This window comes from Hemitrygon akajei, chromosome 4 (assembly GCF_048418815.1).
Source record: "Hemitrygon akajei chromosome 4, sHemAka1.3, whole genome shotgun sequence".
Classification (NCBI taxonomy): Eukaryota; Metazoa; Chordata; class Chondrichthyes; order Myliobatiformes; family Dasyatidae; genus Hemitrygon; species Hemitrygon akajei.
In genome coordinates this window covers 199679129-199692768 of record NC_133127.1, presented here as the reverse complement: position 1 = coordinate 199692768, position 13640 = coordinate 199679129, and positions in this window count along the sequence as shown.

Sequence of the window (13640 nt, the reverse complement as noted above, 5' to 3'; positions counted from 1 at the left end):
CTTTCCCAACCACTGAGGTTAAGCAAACTGGCCTGTAAATTCCTTCCTTTTGCATTGCTCCCTTATTAAAGAACGGAGTAACATTTGCAACCTTTCTGTCCGCCAAGACCATGCCAGAATCAAGTGATTCTTGAAAGATCATGACCAATGCATCTGTTATCTCTTCATCAACCTCTGTCAGTACTCTGGGATGTAGTCCATCTGGCCCAGGTGACTTATTCACCTTGAGTTTGCCTAGCACTTCTTCCTTTGTAATAGCAATGGTACTCACTCCTGCTCCCTGACACTCACAGACCCCTGGCACACTGCTAGTGACTTCCACAGTGAAGACAGATGCAAACTACCCATTAAGTTCATCTTCCATTTCTTTGTCTCCCATTATCACCAGTATCATGTTCCAGTGGTCCAATATCAACTCTCATCTCCCTTTTACTCTTTAAAGAACTGAAAAAACTTCTGGCATTTGCCCTCATATTTCATCTTCTCCCTTCTTATAGTTTTTTTAGTTGTTTTTTGTTGGATTTTAAAAGCTTCCCAATCATCCAACTTCCCACTCATTTTTACTACCTTATATGCCTTTTCCTTGACTTTTATGCAGTCCTTACCTTCCCTTGTCAGCCATGGTTGTCTACCCGTACCATTTGAGAACTTCTTCCACTGTGGGACATATCTATTCTGCACCTTGTGAACTATTCCCAGAAATGTCAGCCAACTCTGCTCTGCCATCATCCCCGCCAGAATCCCCCTCCAATCCACCGGGGCAAGCTCCTCTCTCATGCCTCTGTAATTCATTTTATACCATTGCGATACTGATACATGTGAGTTATGCTTCTCTCTCTGAAACTGCAGTATGAATTCAGTCATATTATGATCACTGCCTCATAAGGGTTCCTTTACGTTAAGCTCCCTAATAAGATCTGGGTTATTGCACAACTCCCAATCTAAGATAGCTTTTCCTCAGATAGGCTCAATACAAGCTGCTCTAAAAAGCCATTTGTAGGCATTCAACAAATTCCCTCTCTTGCAATCTGGCACCAACATGATTTTCCCAATCTCCTTGCATATTAATACCATCGTTCCCACAATCCTGATTGAGAAGTTGCAGAACCTGGGCCTCTGTACTTCCCTCTGCAACTGGATCCTCGACTTCCTAACTGGAAGACCACAGTCTGTGCAGATTGGTGATAACATCTCCTCCTTCCCAACGATCAATACTGGTGCACCTCAGGGGTGTGTGCTTAGTCCACTGCTCTACTTTCTATATACACATGACTGTGTGGCTAGCCATAGCTCAAATACCATCTATAAATTTGCTGACGATACAACCATTCTTGGTAGAATCCCAGGTGGTGACGAGAGGGCATACAGGAGTGAGATATGCCAACTAGTGGAATGATGCCACAGCAACAAACTGGCACTCAACATTAGTAAGACGAAAGAGCTGATTGTGGACTTCAGGATGGGTAAGATGAAGGAACACATACCAATCCTCATAGAGGGATCAGAAATGGAGAGAGTGAGCAGCTTCAAGTTCCTGAGTGTCAAGATCTCTGAGGATCTAACCTGGTCCCAACATATCAATGCAGTTATAAAGAAGGCAAGACAGCAGCTATATTTTATTAGAAGTTCAAAGAGATTTGGCATGTCAACAAATACACTATAAACTTCTACAGTTGTTCTATGGAGAGCATTCTGACAGGCTGCATCACTGTCCTCCGGTGTGGGGGGGGGGGGGGGGGGGGGCGGTGCGGCTACTGCACAGGACCAAAAGAAGCTGCAGAAGGTTGTAAATTTAGTCGGCTCCATCTTGGGTACTAGCCTACAAAGTACCCAGGACATCTTTAAGGAGCAGTGTCTCAGAAAGGCAATGTCCATTATCAAGGACCTCCAGCACCCAGGGCATGCCCTTTTCTCACTGTTACCATCAGGTAAGAGGTACAGAAGCCCGAAGGCACACACTCAGCAATTCAGGAACAGCTTCTTACCCTCTGCCATCCAATTCCTAAATAGACATTGAAGCTTTGGACACTACCTCACTTTTTTTTAAATATACACCACAAATTTTAAATCTATTCAACATGATTTACTTGTTTATTTATTATTATTTTTAAAATTTTATTTATTATTTTTTTTAAAAATTCTCTGCTAGATTATGTATTGTGCTGAACTACTGCTGCTAAGTTAACAAATTTTGCATCACATGCCGGTGATAATAAACCTGATTCTGATTCTGATTATGATATTGAAATCCCTCATGACAATTGTGTCATTACCCTTATTATATGCCTTTTTCAGCTCCCTTTGCAATCTGAATCCCACATCTTGGCTACTATTTGGAGGCCTATATATGATTCTCATAATACTGTAGTTTTTTAACCTTGCAATTTCTTAACTCCACCCACAAAGATTTGACATTCTGACCCTATGTCTCCTCTTTCTAAAAACTGCAATTTTTTCTCTTACCAACAGAGCCACCGCCTCTGTCTTCCGGTCTGTTCTTGTGATACAAAGTATATCCTTGGATGTTAAGCTCCCAACTATGGCTTTCTTTCAGCCACGACTCAGTGTTGCCCACAATGTCATACCGACCAATCTCAAATAACACCATGAGTTTGTCCACCGTATTCTGAATGCTATGTGCATTTAAATACAGCACATTCAGTCCTGCATTCTTCCTGGTTTTGAATTTTGCCTCTATGGTACAATTTAACTGTTCGTTCTGTCTGCCTTCGTACTTAATCATTGGCTTGTCCTTCCTTACATTCCTTACCCATCATCTACTTGTAAACCTGCCATCTCATCCTCAGCTCTATCATCCTGGTTCCCATCCCCCCATCATAAACCACTCCAAACAGCTCTAGTAAATCTGCCCACAGAAATATTGGTCCCACTCAGATTCAAGTGCAACCCAGCCCTTTTGTGGAGGTCCCAATTATCCAGAAACCTAGGGGTGCATGAACACAGCTCTCTGAAAGTGGCAACACAGGTAGACAGATGGTGAAGTAGGTCCCGAAACATCAACAATTTATTTCCTCCTGTCGATGGTGCTCAACCTGCTGAGTTCCTCCTTGCATATTCCTTCAGCTTCCAGTATCTGACATTTCCAGTGTCTCCAGCTCTATGGCATGTTTGCCTTCAATGGTTGTGAGTACAAGAGTTAAAATATTGTGTTACAGGTGTGCACGATGTTGGTGAGATTGCACTTGAAAGTATTGTGTGCAGTTCTGGTCACCCCACCTCAGGGAAAATGTGATTAAGCAAGAGAGGGTACAGGGCAAATTCACAAGGATATCGGTGAGTGGAAGTCAGTCACAGGGATCTGTAACTACTCCTTGTGATTCTTGTAAATGACTTGGATGAGGAAGTGGGTTGGTAAGTTTACAGATGGTATGAAGGTCGGTGGTGTTCTGGATGGTGTAGAAGGTTGTTGTAGGTTACAATGGGACATTGAGAGGATGCAAAGCTGGGCTGAGAAGTGGCAGATGCAATTTAGTCTGGAAAATTGGGAAGCGATTCACTTAGAAAGGTCAAATTTGAAGGCAGAATACAGGGTTAATGACAAAATTCTAAGCAGTGTTGAGGAACAGAGGGAACTTGGGGTCCATACCCATATACCCTCAAACTTTCTGCAGAATTTGATAAGATTATTAAGAAGGCATATAGTATGTTAGCCTTCATTAGTCAGAGGATAGAGTACAAGCTGTGAGGTAATGCTGCAGCTCTGTGGAACTCATGTTTAGACCCTGGGAATATTGTGTTCTGTTCCGGTCTTCTCAATATAGGAAGGATGTGGAAGCTTTAGAGGGTGCAGAGGAGATTAACCAAGATGCAGCCTTTGAGGAATGGTTGAGCCAGCTGGGGCTTTTTTCTTCGGAGAGAAGGTAGGTTGAGAGGCAACTTGATATAATTGCACAAGATGATAATCAGAATCAGAATCCGGTTTATTATCACCGGCATGTGTCATGAAATTTGTTAACTTAGCAGCAGCAGTTCAATGCAATACATAATATAGAATAAAAAGTAATCAATCAATCAATCAGTGTATGTATATTGAATAGATTTTAAATCATGCAAAAACAGAAATACTATATATTAAAAGAGCGAGATAGTGTTCACGGGTTCAATGTTCATTTAGGAATTGGATGGCAGAGGGGAAAAAGCTGTTCCTGAATCGCTGAGTGTGTGCCTTCGGGCTTCTGTACCTCCTACCTGATGGTAACAGTGAGAAAAGGGCATGTCTTGGGTGCTGGAGGTCCTTAATAATGGACGCTGCCTTTCTGAGACACCGCTCCTTGAAGATGTCTTGGGTACTGTATAGGCTAGTACCCAAGACGGAGCAGACTAAATTTACAACCCTCTGCAGCTTCTTTCGATCCTGTGCAGTAGCCCCCTCACTCCCATACCAGACAGTGATGCAGCCTGTCAGAATACTCTGCACAGTACATCTACAGAAAATTTTAATTGTATTTGTTGACATGCCAAATCTCTTCAAACTCCTAATGAAGCATAGTCACTGTCTTGCCTTCTTTATAGCTGCATCGATATGTTGGGACCAGGTTAGATCCTGAGAGATCTTGACACCTAGGAACTTGAAACTGCTCACTCTCTCCATAGAGGCATAGATTGAGTGGGCAGCTAGAGATTCTTGTCTGAGTGGAAATGGAGAACAGGAGGGGGCAAAATTTTAAGGTGATAGGAGCAAAGTTTAGTGAGGATATAAGAGGTAGGCTTTTTTACACAGAGAATAGTGGGTGTGTGGAACACTCTTTCAGGGCTGGTGCTAAAGGCAGATACATTAGGACCTTTTAAGAAACTCTTAGATAGGCTCATGGATGATCAAAAACTGGAGAATTATACAGCAGAGAAGAGTTAGATTGATCTTTGAGCAGGTTAAAAGGTCAGTACACATTGTGGGCTAAAGGGCCTACACTGTGGCGTAGTGTTCTGTGTTGTATGTCCTATGGTAGGGCTCTGGACAGTTGTAGAACAGAGACACCTAGGGGTACATGAACACAGCTCTCTGAAAGTGGCAACACAGGTAGACAGGATGGTGGAGAAGGTCCTGAAACATCAACAGTTTATTTTCTCCTGTCAATGGTGTTCAACCTGCAGAGTTCCTCCTTGCATATTCCTTCAGCTTCCAGTATCTGTCACCTCTGGTGTCTACACCTCTGGCAAGCTTATCTCCATTGGTTGGGACACTGGGTACATGAGTTGGTACGTTGTGTTACAGGTGTACGTTCAAGTTCATTGTGGTCTCCATGGCGATGAGGCTAAGACGACTCTCTCGGCTGATATGATGAACTGATAAGTGAGGCATTGTGCCGACTCTGGGGTTCGGATCTTGCTCAATTTTGCTTAAGAATGTTGTTCTTTGCTTCAATTGTTTGCATGATTTTTATGTTATTTTCTTTCTCTTAGTCTTTTATTTTTATTCTTTAATTGGGTTATTTCGGATTTCTCGCTTTGTGGCTACCTATGAGTGGGCAAATCTCAAGGTTGTAAAATCTACAAATTCTTTGATAATAAATTAATTTTGAATCTATACAACCAAACGAAACAACATTCCATTCCTCTGGACCACAGTGCATATATTACACACAGCACAGGAAACAAAATATTAGCACAAATAAGTCAATAAAATATAATTGAAAATGCATGTGAAGTGCACAGCACAGGTAATCAGATGTTTGCTATTTACAAGATGTTGGTGAGACTGCACTGGAGTACAGTGTGCAGTTCTGATCACCTGATTCTTTAAGGTTGTCATAGCTTGGAGGGGTGTAGTGGGAATAAGCTCTCACTACCCATCAAGTGCTTCTCAAATAGCCCCTGATAACCAAGTCTAGCTGTGTGGAAAGAACATAGAACATAGAACAATACAGCACAGTACAGGCCCTTCAGCCCACAATGTTGTGCTGACCCTTAAACCCTTCCTCCCATATAACTCTCCACCTTAAATTCCTCCATATACCTCTCTAGTAGTCTCTTCACCACAGACTCAGGCAGTGCATTCCACGCACCAACCACTCTCTGAGTAAAAAACCTTCCTCTAATATCCCCTTCAACTTTCCACCCCTTACCTTAAAGCCATGTCCTCTTGTATTAAGCAGTGGTGCCCTGGGGAAGAGGCACTGGCTGTCTACTCTAACTATTCCTTTTAATATCTTGTATACCTCTATCTTGTCTCCTCTCATCCCCCTTCTCTCCAGAGAGTAAAGTCCTAGCTCCCTTAATCTTTGAGCATAATGCATACATGAAGACGTTAGAAGAGCCTTTCTGAAGATAAATTCAAGGAAGGTGACGGGCCCAGATGGCATCCCGGGACGGGTTCTCCAGGCCTGTGCAAGCGAGCTAGCTGGAGTGTTTGCTGACATCTTCAACTCCTCCCTGCTTCAGTCTAAGATCCCCTCGTGTTTTAAGAAGGCAACGATAATCCCGGTGCCGAAGAAAAGCAAGGTGGCATGCCTGAATGACCACCGACCTGTGGCTCTAACATCAATTGTTATGAAGTGCTTCGAGCGATTGGTTATGGCACACATCAACCATAACCTACCGGTCAACCTCGACGCTTTGCAATTCATCTGCCGGAGCAACAGGTCAACCGCAGATGCCATCTCTCTGGCACTACATTCCTCCTTAGAACACCTGGAGAATAAAGACGCATATGTAAGGCTCCTTTTCATCGACTACAGCTCTGCCTTTAATACCATCATTCCAAATAAACTGATTCCTAAGCTCCAGAACCTGGGTCTTAGCACTCAGATCTGCAGCTGGATCTTCAACTTCCTCACAGACAGGACCCAGGCTGTAAAAATAGGAGACAAGCTCTCCTCTACAATCACTCTGAGCACCGGTGCCCCACAAGGCTGTGTACTCGGCCCCCTGCTGTACTCACTGTACACCCATGATTGTGTAGCCAAGTTTCCATAGAACTCAATATATAAGTTTGCTGATGACACCACAATTGTAGGCCGTATCTCGGGTAATGATGAGTCTGAGTACAGAGAGGAAATTAAAAACCTGGTGTCATGGTGCGAAGTCAATAACCTATCCCTCAACGTCAGCAAGACGAAGGAATTGGTTGTTGACTTCAGAAGGAGTAGAGGACTGCACAACCCCATCTACATCAGTGGTGTGCAGGTGGAACAGGTCAAAAGCTTTAAATTCCTCGGAGTGAATATCACAAATGACCTGACTTGGTCTAACCATGCAGAGTCCACTGCTAAGAAGGCCCACCAGCGCCTTTACTTCCTGAGAAAGCTGAAGAAATTTGGCCTGTCCCCTAAAACCCTCACTAATTTTTATAGGTGCACCATAGAAAGCATTCTTCTAGGGTGCATCACAACCTGGTATGGAAGTTGTCCTGTCCAAGACCGGAAGAAGCTGCAGAAGATCGTGAACATAGCCCAGCACATCACACAAACCAATCTTCCATCCTTGGACTCACTTTACACCACACGTTGTTGGAGCAGTGCTGCCAGGATAATCAAGGACACGACCCACCCAGCCAACACACTTTTTGTCCTTCTTCCCTCCGGGAGAAGGTTCAGGAGCATGGAGATTCGTACAGCCAGATTTGGGAACAGCTTCTTTCCAACTGTGATAAGACTGCTGAACAGATCCTGACCCGGATCCAGGCCGTACCTTCCAAATATCCGGATCTGACTTGCACCACCTTACTTACCCTTTTCTATTTTCTAATTATGATTTATAATTTAAATTTTTATTATATTTACTTTGATTTGTACTTCAGGGAGCGCGAAGCACAGAAACAAATATCACTGTGATGATTGTACGCTCTAGTACATATATGTCAAACTCAAGGCCCGCCGTGGAATTATCTTTGGCCCGCGAGATAATATCTAATTACTATTAAAGCTGGCCCCAGTAATCGAAGCGCCTATGGCGTATGATATGGCTAATGCTGAGTTTATTCAGGTACCAGGTTTTCAGGGTTTTTAGTGTTTATTCAGCAGTCTTGCTTGGCAGTCTTCTTCATAAGAAATGGAATTTGTAAAGTGAAACACTTTGTAGTTATAGCAGAGACTGAGACACACGAGAGCAGGCTGAAAAAACGGAGGCAACGAAAGCTGCGTTCGCACGCATCCGACTGATCCGGCCCGCATGAAGCTGCATTTTGCTCAATCCGGCCCGTGACCTAAAATGAGTTTGACACCCCTGCTCTAGTATCAATTGTTTGGTGACAATAAAGTAAAGTAAAGTATACTCTCTAAACCAGGCAACATCCTGGTAAAAACACAAAATGCTGGCAGAACTCAGGCCAGACAGCATCTATGGGTGGAGGTAGTGACGATGTTTTGGGCCGAAACCCTTCATCAGGAGTGAAGTAACATGGGATGGTCAAGGGGGGATAAGAAGTGGGGGGAGGGATGAAGTAGAGAGCTGGGAAGTGATAGGCTGGAGGGAAATGGGCTGGGGGGGGAAGGTGGAGAATTATGGGAAATAAAGGAAGGGCTAGGGGGAGATTATAGTGAGGGGGGAAAAGAGAGAGAAAGAGAACCAGACTAAAATTATAGATAGGGATGGGGTAAGGGGGGGCAGGGGTATCAACGGAGGTCTGTGAGTTGGATGTTCATGCCGGCAGGTAGGAGGCTACCTAGGCGGGAGATAAGGTGTTGCTCCATCAACCTGCGTGTGACCTCATCTTGATGGTAGAGGAGGCCACGGACAGACATGTTGGAGTGGGAGTGGTCTGTGGAATTGAAGTGTGTGGCCACAGGGAGATCCCACCACTGCTGGAGGACTGAGCGCCGGTGTTCTGCGAAACGGTCTCCCAGTCTGCGGCGGGTCTCCCCAATGTATAAATGGCCACATCGGGAGCACCGGATACAGTATATCACCCCAATTGACTCGCAGGTGAAGTGGTGCCTCACCTGAAAGGACTGTCTGGGGCCTGGGATGGTGGTGAGGGAAGAAGTGTGGGGGCAGGTGTAGCACTTCTCCTGTTTGCAAGAATAAGTGCCGGGAGGGAGGTCCATGGGGAGGGATGAGGGGGGGGGGGGATGAATGGACAAGGGAGCCGCGTAGGGAACGATCCCTGCGGAAAGCCGAGAGTGGGGGGGGAGGGGAAGATGTGTCTGGTGGTGGGATCACGTAGGAGGTGGCGGAAGTTACGGAGGATTATACGTTGGATCTGTAGGCTGGTAGGGTGATAAGTGAGGACCAGGGGGACTCTATCCCTGGTGGGCTGACAGGGGGATGGGGTGAGGGCAGAGGTGCGTGAAATACGGGAGATGCGATGGACGGCAGAGTTGATAGTGGATGAAGGGAAGCCCCTTTCTTTAAAAAAGGAAGACATCTCCTTAGTCCTAGAATGAAAGGCCTCATCCTGAAAGCAGATGCGGTGGAGGCGGAGGAGTTGAGAGAAAGGGATAGCATTTTTGCAGGAGACAGCATGGGAGGAGGAATAGTCTTGGTAGCTGTGAGAGTCTGTAGGTTTGTAGTAGACATCGGTGGATAGGCTGTCTCCAGAGATAGAAACAGAAAGACCTAGAAAGGGGAGGGAAGTGTCGGAAATAGACCAGGTGAATTTGAGGGTGGGGTGAAAGTTGGAGGTGAAGTTAATGAAGTCGACGAGCTCAGCATGTGTGCAGGAAGCAGCACCGATGCAGTCATCGATATTATGCAAGAAAAGAGGAGGACAGATACCGGTGTAGGCTTAGAACATAGATTGCTCCACATGGCTGACAAAAAGGCAGGCATAGCTAGGATCCATGTGGGTGCCCATGGCTACACTTTTAGTTTGGAGGAAGTGGGAGGAGCTAAAGGAGAAATTGTTAAGGGTGAGGACTAATTCCGCAAGGTGGAGAAGAGTGGTGGTAGAAGGTGACTGGCTGGGTCTGGAATCCAGGAAGAAACGGAGAGCTTGGAGACCTTCCTGGTGGGGGATAGAGGTATATAGGGACTGAACATCCATGGTGAAAATAAGGTGGTGGGGGCCAGGGAACTTGAAATCTTTGAAGAGATGTAAAGCATGGGAAGTATGGAGATGGTGCAGAGGAGATTTACCAGGATGTTGCCTGGATTGGAGAACAAGTCATATGAAGCAAGGTTAGCAGAGCTGGGACTTCCCTCTTTGGAGCGTAGAAGGGACTTGATAGAGGTCTACAAGATTATGAGAGGCATAGATAGGGTGGATAGTCAGTACTGTTTCCCAGGGCACCAATAGCAAATGCAAGAGGGCATATGTACAAAATTAAGGGAGGGAAGTTTAGGGGAGACATCAGGGGTAAGTTTTTTTACACAGAGGGTTCTGAGTGCCTGGAATGACTTGCCAGGGATGGTGGTGGAGGCTAAAACAATAGGGGTATTTAAGAGCTTCTTGGACAGGCACATGGATGAAAGAAAAATGGAGGGTTATGGGGTAGTGTGGGTTTAGTAATTTTTTTTTAAGGATTATATGGGTTGGCACAACATGGAGGGCTGAAAGGCCTGTATTGTGCTCTAGTGTTCTATGGTTCTATGGTAACTTTTTTGAACAAGGGGACAACATTCGCCTCCCTCCAATCCTCCGGTACCATTCCTGTGGACAACAAGGACATACAGATCCTAGCCAGAGGCTCAGCAATCTCTTCCCTCGCCTCGTGGAGCAGCCTGGGAAATATTCCATCAGGCCCTGGGGACTTGTCCGTCCTAATGTAATTTAACAACTCCAACACCTCCTCTCCCTTAATATCAACATGCTCTGTTACGTACCCGTGGGTAGCTTGTACTTGTCACGTGACAGTGGTATTGAAGCTATACTGGACTTAAGGTAATGCTCTTGTGATGGTGGAGTGATGTCATCTTCCCGCCAGTAGAGGTCATGTGACAGGTTTTTTTTTACAGGGTATAAAAGGAGGACCCCTCCCTGTGAAGAGGGGCAGTTCGTGGCTGGATTTGCCATTTTGACTCCATGCCACTGCGTGGTCCAATATTATGACTCAGTTTGGTTGAAAGGTGGAGTTTTATTTAATGCCTAAAGTTTAAAAGGTCATTGCCGGCAGTTTCTTTATAATACTGCCAGTTAAAAATCAGTGGAGAGTGAAGATCGAAGTTCGGGAGTTAAAAGATCGAGGAAAGTCGATTTCGACGGTGAAACAGGTTTGACCTTGTTTGATCCTCATTCGGAAGGAATTCGTTGGCTGTGCCCATGGTAACCCCTGCGAATAATAGCAGAAAGGGTTGGGTACAGTTTTGTAAAGGAAAAGTCAGTGCTTTTAAGCTGTTTCTTTTTCATCTTCGTAAATTCTCCGGGAAAAGTATAGTTCGACTGGGAACCGCAGCAACACGACATGAAAGAGAATTTAAATCGTCTAAAAAGTCTCTCCTTTAATGGACTGTAAGCATTTTGAACTTTTGCAGTACTACTTTGAAGAACTGTTTTTGCAACATCGCTTTAAGAACTGTTTTCGCTTTATTCCTTTAAGAACTGTTTAAGCTGCCGCACAGCAGCTGATTTCCGGTTACGTTAGTCGTTTGTTTACTTTTGGGGGTTTGTTTTTCAGTGTTTAATAAATGTTTTATTTGTTATAAAAAACCCTCCCTCACTTATATATTTATTGTTGCTGAATCCGTAACAATAATATGGGGGCTCATCTGGGATCAATCATTTTGAGTTTAAATGCTTGTTTAATTTTGAATCGGTGTTTTGGTAAAGGGGAATACTCGATTCTTTTGTTTGATTGGCTTGTGAGTGGTATTCGGCAACAATGAATATTGATGAGTTTCTGGCTTTGCCAGACGCAGAGTTGTTAGCGAAGGCGAAAAAAAATGAGGTGTCTGAGATAGCTAGTAGATTGGAACTTAAAGGTATTTCGAGGTCTACATCAAAGGCTCTAATACAGAGAAAAATCGCGTCACACTATGTGGATTCGGGTGATTTTGATGAATCGATTTTAGAGTCGTTTCCAATAAGTAATCTAGAGATGCAGTTGCAAATCGAACAAATGAAGTTGGAACAAAGTAAAGCAGAATTGGAGCATTGTAGGTTAGAAGCTGATAATAAAAAGAGGGAGTTTGAATATGCGATGGCGGAATTAAGGTCTGAGAATCAGTCTTCTGGTTCTAGAAAACTGTTTGTTGCTAGTCAAGAAATTAAATTGGTCCCTCCATTTAGTGAAACAGAAGTAGAAAGATATTTCCAACATTTTGAAACAATTGCTCAGATTTCAGAGTGGCTGGAAGATAAATGGTCAGTGTTGTTACAGAGTGTAATTAAAGGCAAAGCACAACAAGTTTATACAGCTTTAACTGCTGCGCAAGCACTTGATTATATTGTGAAACAGCATATTTTTAAAGCATACGAATTGGTCCCAGAAGCATATAGAGAAAGATTCATAAGTTTGAAGAAGTCTGTGGAAAAAACTTATGTGGAATTTGCTGTGTGTTTTGAGAGATGGGTTTCCTCTAAAAATGTAAATGGGGACTATAATAAATTGAAAGAGCTGATTTTAATGGAGGAATTTAAAAGAAGCATCCCTGTTGAAGTAAGGACCTACTTAAATGAGAGAGATACTGATACATTGCAGGACTCTGCTAGATTAGCTGATGAGTATGTTTTAACCCATAAGAATAAATTTCCTCAGGGCAGAATTTTTAAGAGGAAAAATAACATGGAGACTCAAGGTAAATCAGAAATTAAATCAGAAGTTAATGAGAAAGGAGGAAGGAAAACCTGTGAAGGAAAGACAGTTTGGTCTTATTTGTAAATATTGTAAGAAACCTGGCCATGTAATAGCTAACTGTTTCCGATTCAAAAAGAAAGAGAAGGAAGCAGCCCCAGATGCTTGTGTGCAACATACTGAAGCACCTGTAAAATTACAGGGTTCAATAAACACAAATGAGGTTTTGTTAGAGTCTGACCAAGTTAAAAAGGGATATGATCATTTTATAACTGAAGGGTTTGTATCCTTGAAAGAAGGATCTACTCCGGTGCCAATAAAAATCCTTGGGGATACTGGAGCTTCTCAATCACTGATGTTAGACAGTGTATTGAAGTTTAATGAAGAGTCTGATACTGGTGAGGTAAATTATATACAAGGTGTTGGGAGTGCTTTAATGCCTGTACATTTGCATAAAGTAAATTTAAAGTCAGGGTTAGTTAAAGGATTTGTTAAAGTAGGATTACAGCCTAGCTTACCTGTGAAGGATATTTCTTTATTGTTAGGTAATGACTTGGCAGGTGGACAAGTTTTTCCTGAAGTGCATTTGACAATGGAGTCAGAGGAACCACAGATGAATTCTAACACAGATCCTTCCTGTGTTGTGACTAGAGCTATGGCTAAAAAGATTGATGCGCAGAATGAGGTTGTTACTCATGACTGTTCAATTCAGGATTCGAGTTTTGAGGATGTGTCAGAGACTTTCTTACCTTCATTGTTTGAACAAGATTCTTGGAGTAAGTCTGACTATGAAGATTTGTCTCTATCTCGGAAGGAGATGATAGCAGAGCAGAATAGAGACCCTGAGATTATAAAATTAAGAGAACAAGCTCTACTCGATAGTGAAATTGAGAAGGTGCCAGTAGGGTATTACTTTGAAAAAGGAGTGTTGATGAGGAAGTGGAGGTCGCCTACAATTCCTGCAAGTGATGAATGGAGTATTGTTTACCAGGTAGTTGTCCCTAAAATTTATCG